At 42.5% G+C, this 13,690-nt stretch overlaps 1 pseudogene; it reads right to left on the minus strand.

Moving 5' to 3' along the window:
- Window positions 1-9,470: 9,470 nt before the first annotated feature.
- On the minus strand, window positions 9,471-10,333 carry LOC132519148 (large ribosomal subunit protein eL32-like; annotated as a pseudogene).
- Between the last annotated feature and the right edge of the window lie 3,357 nt (window positions 10,334-13,690).

A 13,690-nucleotide genomic window follows, 5' to 3' on the forward strand; every position in this document is an offset into this window, starting at 1 on the left:
TAAAAAAGCTTCTTACATGTCTCAAAGGAATATTGGAAGGATGAATTAGATAATGACTTCCAAAAGGCACTTTTAAAAGGTGCCTGGGAAATAGAAGATGCTATCACTATTGTCATTTTGTTATAGACAATAATGTTACTTGTTTTTCTTGGAAAAGCTACCTTTCCATCAAAAAAAAAAAAAAAAAAGCCAAAAAACAAGTATCCTAAAAGCTGCTATTCTGTGGTCTTAAAAATGTATTTGTGGCTAGATGAATATTTCCCTTCTCCCTTCCTCCCCTCTAAGTCCAAGCAATCCCACGGGACCTGGGATTTCTGTAGTCAAGATCGGGAGAATTGAGACAGACAATAGCAATATGTAAGCAGAAGACAGCAGAGAACAAAATTACAGAAACTTATCGTAAGAGGACACATTTGACAGCATACAATTCGAACTCTTTGCTATACTAGTGGAAGGCACGGACCCAGAAAAGTTAAGCCACATTCCAAACATTACACAGCTAGTTAGGAACAGAATCACGGTAGTCCTTAAACATAACCAAATGGCTAGGAGGAGAAAAGGACGTCCTCCATGCCTGTCTCCGCATTACCACGGTCCCAGAAGCTGTCTGATACTCAAGTCCATCAAGAAGGCATCCAAGCTTTGATGCTCTACAGCATGGGGGTCATGAACTGGAGACCCTCAAGTCTGGTGACCCAGGCTCTTTCCTCACCCCACCCTACTCCCTAGCTCGCTAACTTTGAGCAAAGAATCTCTCCAAGCTTAATTTCCCTCAGCTGTAAGAGTGGATGTTATCAGTACTCACCAAAGGGTTGTTGAGAGGATTCAATGTGACTACAAAGACCGTTTAACACAGTCTAATGATAACTGTTGACTTTAATGTCTCTGGATAGCAAAATTAAATGAGGATTAAAAGAGAAATGCATGTAAAGTGCTCTGCTCAGCTCAATGCATGACACTGTAAGTGCTCAACAAATTTGGGGAAGTATTACTTACTCCGGCACAGGCCTCCATTCGGCAAGCATTTGTTGAGTCCGTCCTTCCTAGGTGCCAGGAACTACCCTATGCCTTAGGATTCTACTAGCTGAACTCAACTGCTGACAGTCAGACGGAAGAGACAGACATGTGTTGAATAAAAGCTCTGTATCAGAGCTGGACAAACACAGCCCACGGGCCAAACCCATGCCCGTTTTTGTATGGTCCCTGAGCTAAGCGTGATTTTCACATTTTTGAATGTTTGGGGGGAAAAAAATCAAATGAAGAAGAATATCTCATGACATCGAAAGAGTCCGTGAAATCCAAATCTCAAATCCAAATCTCAGAATCTGTAATTAAATTTATTGGAGCACAGCCATGCTCATTCATTTAGATATTGTCTATGACTACGTACACCCGGCAGCCAAGTTGAATGGTTGCAACCATATGGCTGGCAAAACTGAAAATGTTTACTATCCGGCCCTTTACAGAAAGCTTGCCAACTCCTGCCCTATGTCTCGGTAAATACTATAATATATATGTGTGCTGAAGGATGCTATAGAAGCATGTGGTAGGGGACAGCGGCGCCTAACTGTGTCTGGGAACTTGTGGAAGCTTCACTAAGGAACTGAGTCTTAAAAAATGAGTAGGAGATTGCCAGATGGAAAAGGGGACATGGATGCATAAAGGTTCAGAATCATAACAGAGCAAGAGAGGTTCTGGGAAGTTAGCAAGACACTGGGCGCTTTTTTAAGTTAACTCTGATCTTATTGTCCTAACGACATCCACAAAATGTCATCACTATATGTCCCTGTGCAAGAATGAATTAGGTTTCCAACTGTCTAGGAATCTCCAGACCACTGTCCTTAATGCCGGAACAATTCTCTTCTCAGAAAAATCACATAGAACTTTTGATCCCTCGGAGGTTTTCAAGTTTCCGATGGAAATGAGATTTAATGGACTCGTCATGAATACGTTCCCTCCCTGTGCCCATGTCCAGTCTCATTAGCATGTGTCACTGGGTTAATCAGTCGCCGTGACTGGTTCTTACCACAGGTGTTAAAACCGACCTTGGCTATAGGTTGAAGGAGCACTGAGACATGTGATCCATGAATTGCAAAAGAGTAGAGAAAAAAGAAAATAAACAAGAGAAGGGCAGGACTTAGCAGGTGGCACCAGAAAGACGTAACCTGGGAAAGGTTGGCACAAGGATGCTAAAGTCTTCCGATCCTGGGTCCACAAGGTGAGCGGCATGGACGACCAGAGACATTCCTGAAACTCGGGCCGTGCAGGAGAAATAAGTGGCAGATACAGTAGTGACATCAGTCACCAAGGCCGGTCACCGGCACTGGCTTCACTCAGTGAAACCGATCAAAGGCTCTGCTCTTGTAAACTAAGAGACTGCTGTAAACTTGAAGTCATACGGCAGAAACTGAGACAGAACCCAAATGTGACCTTCATACCAGAACAAAATCCAAAACAAACAAAAACTCCAACAACCCGGAAAAACACAAGTATCAGTTTACTTCTCCTCTCTGACTTGGAAGGTCGATTGATCCATGGTCAGTCCACCGCTCAGGGCAGCTCTACTCCCCAGCCCTTCCCGTTCCCATACAAGGCCCAGCAGTTCACCCCCAGCTCTGCCAGGTACCCCAGTGCCGACTTGAGAATCACTACCTTCCTCCACCCAAACGTCATCCATCCAACAACATGTTGATTGAGCTCCTCTAAGAGGCTAAGGGCTGGGGATACCATACTGAACAAGACAGAAGTTGGCCGTCTCTCTCAGAGCTCTCTGCAGAGCAGGGAAGACAGGTGCGATGGTCAAGGAACCAAATGCTCTGGAATGAGACAACCAAGGGGCCTAAGAGAGCCTAGTGGGTGGTGGGCCACAGTGAGGAGGAAGGGAGAATGGACCACTTCCCTCTGTGGACAGTCCCTTCGAGGGCCCTAAGCAGCACGATTTGTGTCCCATTGTTTGGTAGCCTTGACCAAACAAATCTGGGAGTACAGCCATTTGGGCAGAAGAGCTGTGACAAGGAGACGAATACAAGCCACATGTAGGATACAGTCCTCAAGACATCGCAACCTGCTCCTGAGTCAATCTCCCAGGCCCGGCTCTCCCTCACCTAAGATGGGTGCTTTCCCAGAAGTCTCCTCAGTGCCCCCGCAAATAGACTTCAGTGGGCAACCCCTCCGGGTCAGCAGAGACGCCCAGACACATCTGCACACCAGCAGGGAACCCCGCTTGTGTACTTTCTTGGGAAGCTACACAGCCCCCAAGAAAATAAATTGAAAATTTCAATTCGCCCAGCCCCTGGTTCACGAGCTCTGTTGGACATGCCTGAACGATGCTTAGAAGCGAACCAGTATCCCGGCTACGGACAGACAAATGTCACTGACTAAGTCACCCTGGATGCAAAGAAATGGCACGGTTTGGATCGCCGGGATCCACGTTGAATCCACACTGCGTACTTATCATCCTCCAAACAATGTTCGCACCATAAAGCAAGCTCCAGCGCTTTGTAGAAATGCTTTCAGGCACAAATACTCATTGTTACTTTCCTCACCCACAAACAGTGCATTGTTTTAAACACAGAGCCATAGGCGGCAAACCGTTGAACTAAATAGGGACATGCTCTTAGTGCAACAAGTATTCTCCACGCTACCAAACTTTAATAGAGTCAGAGGGAAAATACATTTCCTTTGCCCTCAATAGAAAGAATGCACGTGAGTTTGAGAAAAGCTGAGGAACCCACTTCTAACCTCTCTCACAAAAGCAATCAAACGGCCTGCTCTTTGTCAAGAATGACTACGTATAAATCTCCTACAATCTAAGTGAGTAATGTTATGATTTTAATACTTATGTGTGTGCCAAACGTATACACAGCCTAAGGACCTTTACAGTCAAATGTAGAAATAAAACGAGAGGGAAAACTTCAGATGAAACCCAGAGCTGGAAATGGGAATTCGAGTTGGAATGCTTCAGTCAGCACGTGCACTGTCTCTGGCTTTGAGAACGTAAGAGGAAAGATGGTTATAGAGAGAAGGACAAAGAAGAGTATAAAAAAGAGAAAGGACACAGCGAGTGACCACTTAGAGAATGAAGTGCTGTCTCTCCCCCTGAGCTCCATCACTTCAGCTAATACACAACAGAAACTCCTTCCCAAGGAGACCCAGAGTAAAGAGAATACAGCAAAGGGGGTTAGTTTCAGGTGGCGGTTGAGAGTGTGGTCTCTCAGATAAGACTGGGTTCCAATCCTGGCTCTCACAGGTGTGTGATTCAGATCAAGGTCCTTCATCACCTCTGTAAGCCTCAGTTTCCTCATCTGTAAGGCAGGTGAACAATAGTAATAATGGCGTAGTACTTAGAGTCGTAGGGCTACGGAAAGATTCAATGAAATAATAAAGAACAGTGCCCAAAATAGAAAAGAAATCTGAATAAATCTTATTTATACTGATTTTTAATAAATATATTTGTCTTCACCTTGAAGAAGGAAGAAAGTGGTTGAATGGTGGGTGAGGGACTTCCTGGCTGGTGTCCTAAAGGCCTTGGTTTTGGTGTCACCACCAAGTAATTCATCTTCCCACTCTGGAGCCAGTTTCTTCATAGAAAACAAAAATGGATTAAACTACCCTAAAGCTCCCTTATATCCTCAAAAGAATTCCATGAGAATTATTTGAGATTAAAATCAATAAATTCCACAAACATTATGGACACCAAGGAGGGAAAGGGGCGGGAGATGGGGGTTGCGGTGTGATGAATTGGGAGATCGGGGGAAAAAAATTAGAAAAAAAGTGTAGGTTAATAATTTTTCAGTGTTTCTTTTTCTAATATGAGAACTTAAGGCTTTCAGTGTGCCTCAACAGATTGTTTTAGCTGCTTTCTGCAAGCAACTTTTGGTACCCCTGAAGTTTTACTATGTGGTATTTACATTGTTATTTATTTCAATATACTTTCTAAACTTGCTGTAAAAAGGAAAAAAAAAATCAATAAGTTCCTGTCTAACTCACGTTTCTTGCTGAAATGCCAAGCACCATATGGGCTCTCTTGCTCTCTGTAATCTGGACTCAGTGTTGCCACAAATCACATCATGTCTCCTGAGACACCAGTGACAAATTTAGACTAGAGTGTGGGTGTTTGTCCTGCTACAAGAAGGGGCCAATCTCTTTCTCCCTGTACTTCAACAGCAGTCACGTGAAGCCCAGGGTCTCTTTGTTCTGAAAGCCACTTGACTTGGTATTTTTCCCGGGATGAGGTGGTAACCATTACCTTCATCCTCTGGGGGGGGAAAAATACCCAAGGCCTAGAATTATGGAAATAGATCAGTTTTACTTTGTGACCTTTCCCCAAATCTGATATCACTGAAATAAAAAATACAATTCTTACTCTGAACAATAATAATGAGGTTGAAACTATATGAGTAATTACAATCAAAGGAATCATGGAAACGCATCTTTTCTAAGAAAATATCTAACAGTGGGTGATTTCTGAAGCCCAGGGTTGTGGTTCTGAGAGGCATACACGCAATTTTAAAATACCTCTGTGCTCCTGGGTCTTATAACCATCAATGCAATACGCTTGCTCGTTTGATAAGAGGCTAGATATTGTTTCATTTCCTTAGTGTTTCACAAGGATTTTGAAATCCTGTAACAAAGGGAGATATGAAACGGATGTATGAGATTTATCTGAAATCCACTTGTGTTTAATCATAATACTTCTTATAGAAATCCCCTTTGTATAAGATCGTATGTGATATATTTATACAGCAACATACAGTAGCCACAATAAATGATGTGAGTAATTACTTAAGCTGTAGGTATCGTTGTCTTTTTCTGCCTTTCCTCTGGCTATCTGAGTCCTTTTTAAGCCTATCTCATTTCTATGTCCTCCACATACCTTTGGTTGAATGTGCTGCTTCTCTCACGTAGAAATTAAATTAAATTCCCTAACATCTAGAGACAGTACAGAAACCAAGAGAAAACCAGTTCTGTAGGTCTCTGTTGTGTTTATAGTAATAGATGTTGATCTTTCTTCAGTTTCAGTTACTGAAGAGCAGTTCCAATTTTTGAGATCTAGTACAGAAAATAAAAAATAGTTCTGTCATATCGTCCTTTATCATAGTGACAAGCAGATTGGATGGCATGATACTGGTAAAATAACATGGGTATAAACCAGAAATCTGGGCTTCCGTCCTGAGTCCGACATTTCTTATGTGTGTCTGAGACCCAGCCAGCCCATCTGTAAAGTGAGAGACAGGATACTCCCCCCATAAGACCCTTATAAAGATGACATAAAGTAATTTAGATCAATGAAAAAGCAGTATGCAAATATTAGCTGTGATTCTGTAATTTAATCAACGCCACCTCAAATCCTTTGTGAAAAGAGGTGGAATGATTAAATGGATGGAGATAGAGAGATAGATACATCCATACATCCATACATCCACACATCCATATGTAGATAGAGATACATAGATATACAGAAAGAACGATGGACGGATGGATGGATGGATAGGTAGGTAGGTAGATAGATAGATAGATGATAGGCAGATAGATAGGATAGGGTCTGAGAAACAGAACTTATAATAAATAATAATTCCCAATACATGTGTGACATTTTATCATTACAAACTACACTTTTAAAAGTCGTGGAGTCTCTGCACACGGCTCTATACCAGGGCATCCCCCCAGCTAAGAGGATGTGTGGGGAACATAGATCACATTCCACTCACAAAGGGCACATCCTGGGACAAAACTGTGTCTGCCAGGATGTGGGAACACCTTTTTCTCATTTTCACAAAGCCCTCCTTTGGACTAGCAGTGAGCCTAATGAGAATGATTGCATTAAACCCTCAAACAATTCTGAGAGATATTATGGCCCTACTCTCACAAATTAGACAACTGAGACTCCACTGAAACGAATTGTCCAAGGAATTAAAGCATGAATCAAGGTCTTCTGACCCCCACGCCAACGCTCTGTTTACAATGGAAACCTACGAGCAAACCAAGTAAGTGTTAAGCAGACTGATACAAAGAGGGACAAAACATGACAAAAACTCAACCACAACTTAACTTTTCACTCTACTCATCTCCACCAACAGATCCTGAATCCACAAGAGGGAGATTCATGTCAAGACCCTAGAACACAAATCTACAACAGACACAACCTCCGCCACATGCAACACGACATACAATCCTTTCCATCAGAATGCTTTTAATATAAGTCGAGGAAACAGACCAACAGCTAAATAAACACAATGCACTATTAATAGGAGATAGAAACGCAATGTGTTTTCCAGTGTGTATCTCTAAACGATGGGCAGGGTTCAGATAAATGCTCGCCAGATGGGATGGGGTGGGTCTGCAGACCTGATGGGATTGGAAGTTGGGAGGGTGGCCTGGAGGTGTGTGATTAAGAGCTCTTTGTGGTGTAACTGTCAGGGCATACTGGCTGACCTGGTCACCCGAGGGTGAGGAATCAGGCACAGCATCTGCAGCCTGCAGGTCGGGGTGAGCAGAAAAGACCCAAGGCGTACAAGCTGAAAGTTGAACAGAGCAGATCAAAGCATGTACATGGAGAAATGGATATCAGTGACCCACTGATGGAGGCAAATGAGCAGGGATCCGGGAAGAATGAGAACAAGGAACGACACGTGAGTTAAGAAGGAAGTCTGAACAGCTGGCAGAAAAGGGAGTGTTCCGTGCACTCTTAAATATATTCCTACCGTGCATGAACAATGAACAATAAGAAAGTTTCATTGAAAGGATCAAGTTCAGAAGGGACAAGAGGACCTGAGCCCTGGAGCTCTGGAAGGCCAAACAGTGAGCAAACCAACTATTTATATGGACAAATCTTCAGCTTGTGGCTGTGTAAGAGTCCAGTAGCCCCGGGTAGGATGAGGTCTTCAAAGACTATGGTAAATGGAGCTAGAAAGTAGAAAAATTATAGATACATAGGGGACTTCCTTGGTGGTCCAGTGGTTAAGACTCTGCACTCCCAATGCAGGGGGACCGGGTTTGATCCTCGGTCAGGCAACTAGATCCCACACGCCGCAACTAAAGATTCCACACGCAGCAACAAAGATCCCGTGTGCTGCAACTAAGACCCGGCACAGCTGAAAAAATAAATAATTTTTTTTTAATTACAGAAACATAAAGGGGAAAATCTAGGACACAGTAGAGTGGCATTCATTCACTCATTTATTCACTCAACAAACTTCACTGGTGCCCGTTACTAATATGTAGTAGTAACAGTAGAAGTAGCAGTAGTAGCAGCAACAGCTGACATTTATCACTTCTATGCCACACATTGTTCTAGGGACTTTTAAATCGTTTAATCCTTGCGAGCATTCCTATTTTTATAGAGGAGGAAACTGAGGCACAGAGAGGTTAAATAGTTTGCCTGAAGTTATTCCGCCAGTGAGTGGCATCAGCGGGATTTAGACACAGACTCTCTGGACCCCGAGTCCATGCTCACATTCTTAACGATGATAACAGCCTGCTAGGTACATTCTGGCTCTCTGCCAGCTTCCACGGCTGTAGTAAGACCTGCCTCCTTTTCCTAAAGGAATTTGACATCCAGTGGAAGTTCTGGTAGAGCAATAAATAGCACCATGGAGGCAAAGGTCCCATGTAAAGCTTCAGTCAGTCACAATTTTCCTGGGTAGACCCAGATTTTCTCGCCCTCCTTTGGGTCCCATCCATGGAAAGCTTGCCAATCATGGGAGCTTAACCATGGCATTAATCAGAGGGATGAGAGAGAATCAAACCTCCCAAACACACAGGGAGATCAGCTCGGTGCTCTGTGACCACCTAGAGGGGTGGGATAGGGAGGGTGGGAGGGAGGGAGACGCAGGAGGGAAGAGATATGGGAACATATGTATATGTATAACTGATTCACTTTGTTATAAGCAGAAACTAACACAGCATTGTAAAGCAATTATACTCCAATAAAGATGTAAAAAAAAAAACCTCCCAAACACTCCTCTACCTTTTGAATAATAGATTTGAATTATGGTTTGAGCACTTAGCAGGTATCTGGAATCTGGTTTGAGCACTTAGTAGGTATCTGGAATCTATTTCTGGTTTACCTGAATCCTTCATCAAAAAAAGAGTCTAGAATAGCCTATAGTTTGCCATTAAACAAATATAAGCCTCTACCAGGAAACTGTTTTACATAAGATGTTCTCTATGAAAGTTAAATGGTCTTTAAGAAGAAACTCTCAGTATCTGTCTGTACTCAAGATTATTTATGAGCACATTGTAAGTATACTGCCAAGAAAAGCGACACATGTGTTTCCGATAACGTGCAGGAAGGTTCAAAGGCGTTCAAACTGCTTTGTTTCCAAAGCCCGCTGATAGGCGCTGTGGCTTCCGGCTGCAGCGCTGACAAAACAGCTCTCGACCCACGTGTGTCTAGCACACCGATGCTGTAAAAGATGGTTGCTGAAGGTTTTCTGGTTTTGTTTTTCCGGCTGAGGTTTATGGTTTTATTAACACAAACAACATGTGCGCACGGGCTGCCTATTCATTTTCTTGCCGCGCAGACTGGCGTTGGGACCAGTGACTCCGACGGCCTGCTGGGCTGCTCTTTCCACCATGGCCCTGCAGTTCTCGGAGGAGACATCGCAAGCAATCTCAGCACAGTAAGATGTGTCGCACATCGGCAGCACTTCAGGCTCCTTGACCTTGTGGACCAGGAACCTGCGGAAGCCGCTGGGCAGCCTGTGTTTTGTTTTCTTGTTACTCCGGTAACCGATGTTGGGCATCAAGATCTGGCCCTTGAATCTCCTGTGCGCCCTGCTGTCAATGGCTCTGGGTTTCCACCAGTTCCGCTTACTTTCGGCATATTGGTCTGACTGGTGCCGGATGAACTTCTTGGTCCTTTTTTTTTTTGGATCATCTTGGGCCCCAAGAGGGGTCTGAGGGCGGCCACGATGCCGAGTAGGACATGGCTGCCACCTCCTTAGGCAGCGCCCGAGGAAGAGCGCTGCTGAAGTTTCTCTATTCTCTTTAAATAAACTGTCGCAGTTACTTACTGCTGCATAACAAATCAGCCTAAAACACAGGGGCTTAAAGCAACCAACAAAACTTACTTTTGCTCATGAATCTGCAACCCCGGCAGTGCTCAGCAGGGACGGCTGCTCTCCACCCGGCTCAGCTCCATCTGATTGGATATGCCTCTTTATCTCCAACACAGGGTCTCTACAGTATGGTAGCTTCCAGGTGGCCAGACTTCACAGGTGGACTCTAGGCTTCCCAGGCATCTGTCCCAGGAGAGAGAGCCCGGGGGGAAGCTGCGTTGCCCTTCCCAGATGGCCTTGCTTCAGGAGTCACGTATCCTTACCTCTGCCATGTTCTGTTAATCAAGGGCGGCCATCCCAAGGCCAGCCCAGGTTGAAGGGGAGGGGAAAATAGACTCCACCTCTTGCGTGGGAGTGAAAATGTTTTGCAGAATCACAAGGGATGGCAAATATTGCTCCTGTGATTTTTGATGCAGTCTAGCATATGAACCCATGGGAAGAATGTGTTTCAGAGTCTATACCGGGAATGAATGTGGTGTCAACCAAGAAGATGTTGGCTGTGCTCATGAAACTACGGATCTTGTTTCTCTTCTTTTCCATTGGCTTCCAGAAAACTCATTGGCAAATGGGTTGCCTTCCTCCAGCCAGATCCCTTGGCAAACTTCATATTCAATAACTTACCTTGTCTTCATTTTATTTTCCTACCACTAGTTTCCCTCTGCTCCAATATTCTTCACTCTTAAAACACCCTGTTGTTGTATATGTGTTTTGTTATGCTGTCTTAAAGTGAGAAATGAATTTTTAAATACTCTAAGAAACCAGGGAACCCACACAATAGGAAATATATCCAGTAAACAAAAAGAGAGTGGCATGGACATATATACACTACCAAACGTAAAATAGATAGCTAGTGGGAAGCAGCCGCATAGCACAGGGAGATCAGCTCGGTGCTTTGTGACCACTTAGAGGGGTGGGATAGGGAGGGTGGGAGGGAGGGAGACGCAAGAGGGAAGAGATATGGGAACATATGTATATGTATAGCTGATTCACTTTGTTATAAAGCAGAAACTAACACACCATTATAAAACAATTATATTCCAATAAAGATGTTAAAAAAATAAATTAAAAAAAAAGATACCAAGAGAGTATAAACCTCACTAATAAAGAAGTGCATATTAAAACAAGGCACCATATTTTTACTTATAATTTAATGTGGATCCTAAGCCCAAGGCTTAGTTCTTCACTGGTACTGTGAATTTTCAGAACAATTTTCTTTCCTTTAGTCAGGGATAGGGATTGGCATATGAATAATGAGATCAGTGCTTGTATATGTACCTGGGAGAACTGTAAACTTGCGCAGGTGTTCTCACAAAATAATTTGATGATATTTATTAAATGCCATAAACTCTGATCCAGTAAGATTTCTTCTGGGTTCTAGAATAAGGAAATGATCCAAATTCTGGGAAATCTATATTACATATTAGGATATATGCATTTCCTATATACATTGGAATGTCATCTCAGCTTATCTTTTTTTTTAAAAAAAGCTGTGATCAAATATACATGCATAAAAATTTACCATTTTAACCAATTTTAGGCACACAGTCAGTGGCATTAAGTACGTTCGCATTGTCGAGCAACCATCACCAGGACTTTTTCATCATTCTCAACATAAACTCTGTACCCATTAAACAATAACTCCCCATTCCCCCCTCTCCTCAACTCTTGGTAACCACTATTCTATTTTCTGTCTCTAAATTTGACTAATCTAGGTACTTCACATAAGTGGAACGATGTAATATTTGTCTTTCAGTGTCTGGCTTATTTTACTTAGCATAATATTTCAAGGTTCATTCATATTGTAGCATGCATCAGAATTTCATTCCTTTTTTAAGGCTGAATAATTTATATATATATATATAGAGAGAGAGCAACTTGTTAATCCATTTGTTCATTATTGGGCATTTTTATTGTTTCTACCTTTTGGCTACTGTGAATAGTGCTAGTGTACAAATATCTGTTTGAGTCCCTGCTTTCAATTCTTTGGGTTATACACCTAGAAGTGAAATTGTTTCTATTTTATATCAATGAAAAATTAGAAGCAAACATCATATACAGCAAATAAGGAAATTGCTAACTAAATTACGGAACACGTCCTTTATATCCTGTCTCCTTTTAAAATGAGGACCTTAGGGGCCTCACAGGCCACCTTCCCAGGCCCCTGTTCTCCATGCCTCGCACTGTCTCCATCCACCACAGCATCTGTCCTGCCATGTTGATCGTTTCCCCTGCTAGAGGAAATGATCCTCTGTCAGGATAGGGATTTTGTCTTCCATCTCTGGCCTCAATTCGTCAATAGCTGGAACATAATATGAGCATGATAAGTGTTGATTAGGTAAAAGAGAGATGAGCAGGAAATAGCAGAGTCAAAATCACCTCATAATAAATTTGATTCAACTGTTTGTTGACTGACTGTGAAAACCTTATCAAGGACATGAACCTAGACACGAATTTGGGGAATACAAAGTGAAAATCTTATAAGTGATAGGAAAGTCTTTGGAGGAGTATGACTATACCTAGTATGTCACGGCACTAAAGTCGGTCCTTTATTTTAGTGTTTAATATACAGCGAGAGTGTAAGATTCTTGAAAGATCTGGAATCTTTCAGGAGGGCCAGATGAATCTTTCTTACATGGAAGCATTCACACTTACACATTACTCTTCCCCTTTTATTCCAATGAACGTGCATACAAATATACACGCCTGCATTTTGAGATAATAAATATGTCCAATATTCTAAAATGCCAGTGCTAATAAAGATTTAATAACCATAATATATCTAACCCACTCCTAAGTCTGAAGAAATAAATTGGCTTTTAGTAACAGACATCAGTAATCCCAAGTCTTATTCAATCTAGATCTTCCCTCTTTTCATTTACTACTGCATCCTCTTGAGAGTTGAGTGAGACCTTTATTCACTGTCACCTCCTCTGAGAAGTCTTCCCTGATCCACCCCATCCTGGAGCACATCCATCATTCTCTCCCTCCTTCCATTGCTTTACTTACTCTTCCTGTCCTCGACTGCCACCAGACATGCCACCTGTTTGATCTTTCCCTTGTTTCTTTTCTGTCCCTCATTTAAGAAGGTACATTCCTTGAAGGCAAAAGCTTTTATCCACCCGGCACCTAAGCAACACCTAGAAAATAACAGCAATTCAATAAAAATTTGTGAAACACATAAAGAAACGCTTAATGAAAAAGTCAGGACCTATAGAAGAGATCATAGGCAAAACATTCTCTGACATAAACAGCTGATTCACTTTGCTGTACAGTAGAAACTAACACAATATTGGAAAGCAACTATACTCCAATAAAAATTTAAACAACAGAAATGAGCTATCAAGCCATGAAAAGACATGGAGGAACCTTAAATGCATATTACTAAGGGAAATAAGTCAATCTGAAAAGACTCCCTACTGCATGATTCCATCTGTATGACATCTGAAAAAGGCAAAACTGTGGAGACAGTGAAAGAATCAGTGATTGTCAGGGATGGAGGAGGGGTAGGACAGGTTAAATAGACAGAGCACAGAGGATTTTAGGGCAGTGAAACTCCTCTGCGTTATACTCTAATGGTGGAAACATGTCATTATACATTTGTCCAAACCCATAGAACGTACAACACTAAG

Source organism: Lagenorhynchus albirostris, chromosome 4 (genome assembly GCF_949774975.1).
Source record: "Lagenorhynchus albirostris chromosome 4, mLagAlb1.1, whole genome shotgun sequence".
NCBI lineage: Eukaryota > Metazoa > Chordata > Mammalia > Artiodactyla > Delphinidae > Lagenorhynchus > Lagenorhynchus albirostris.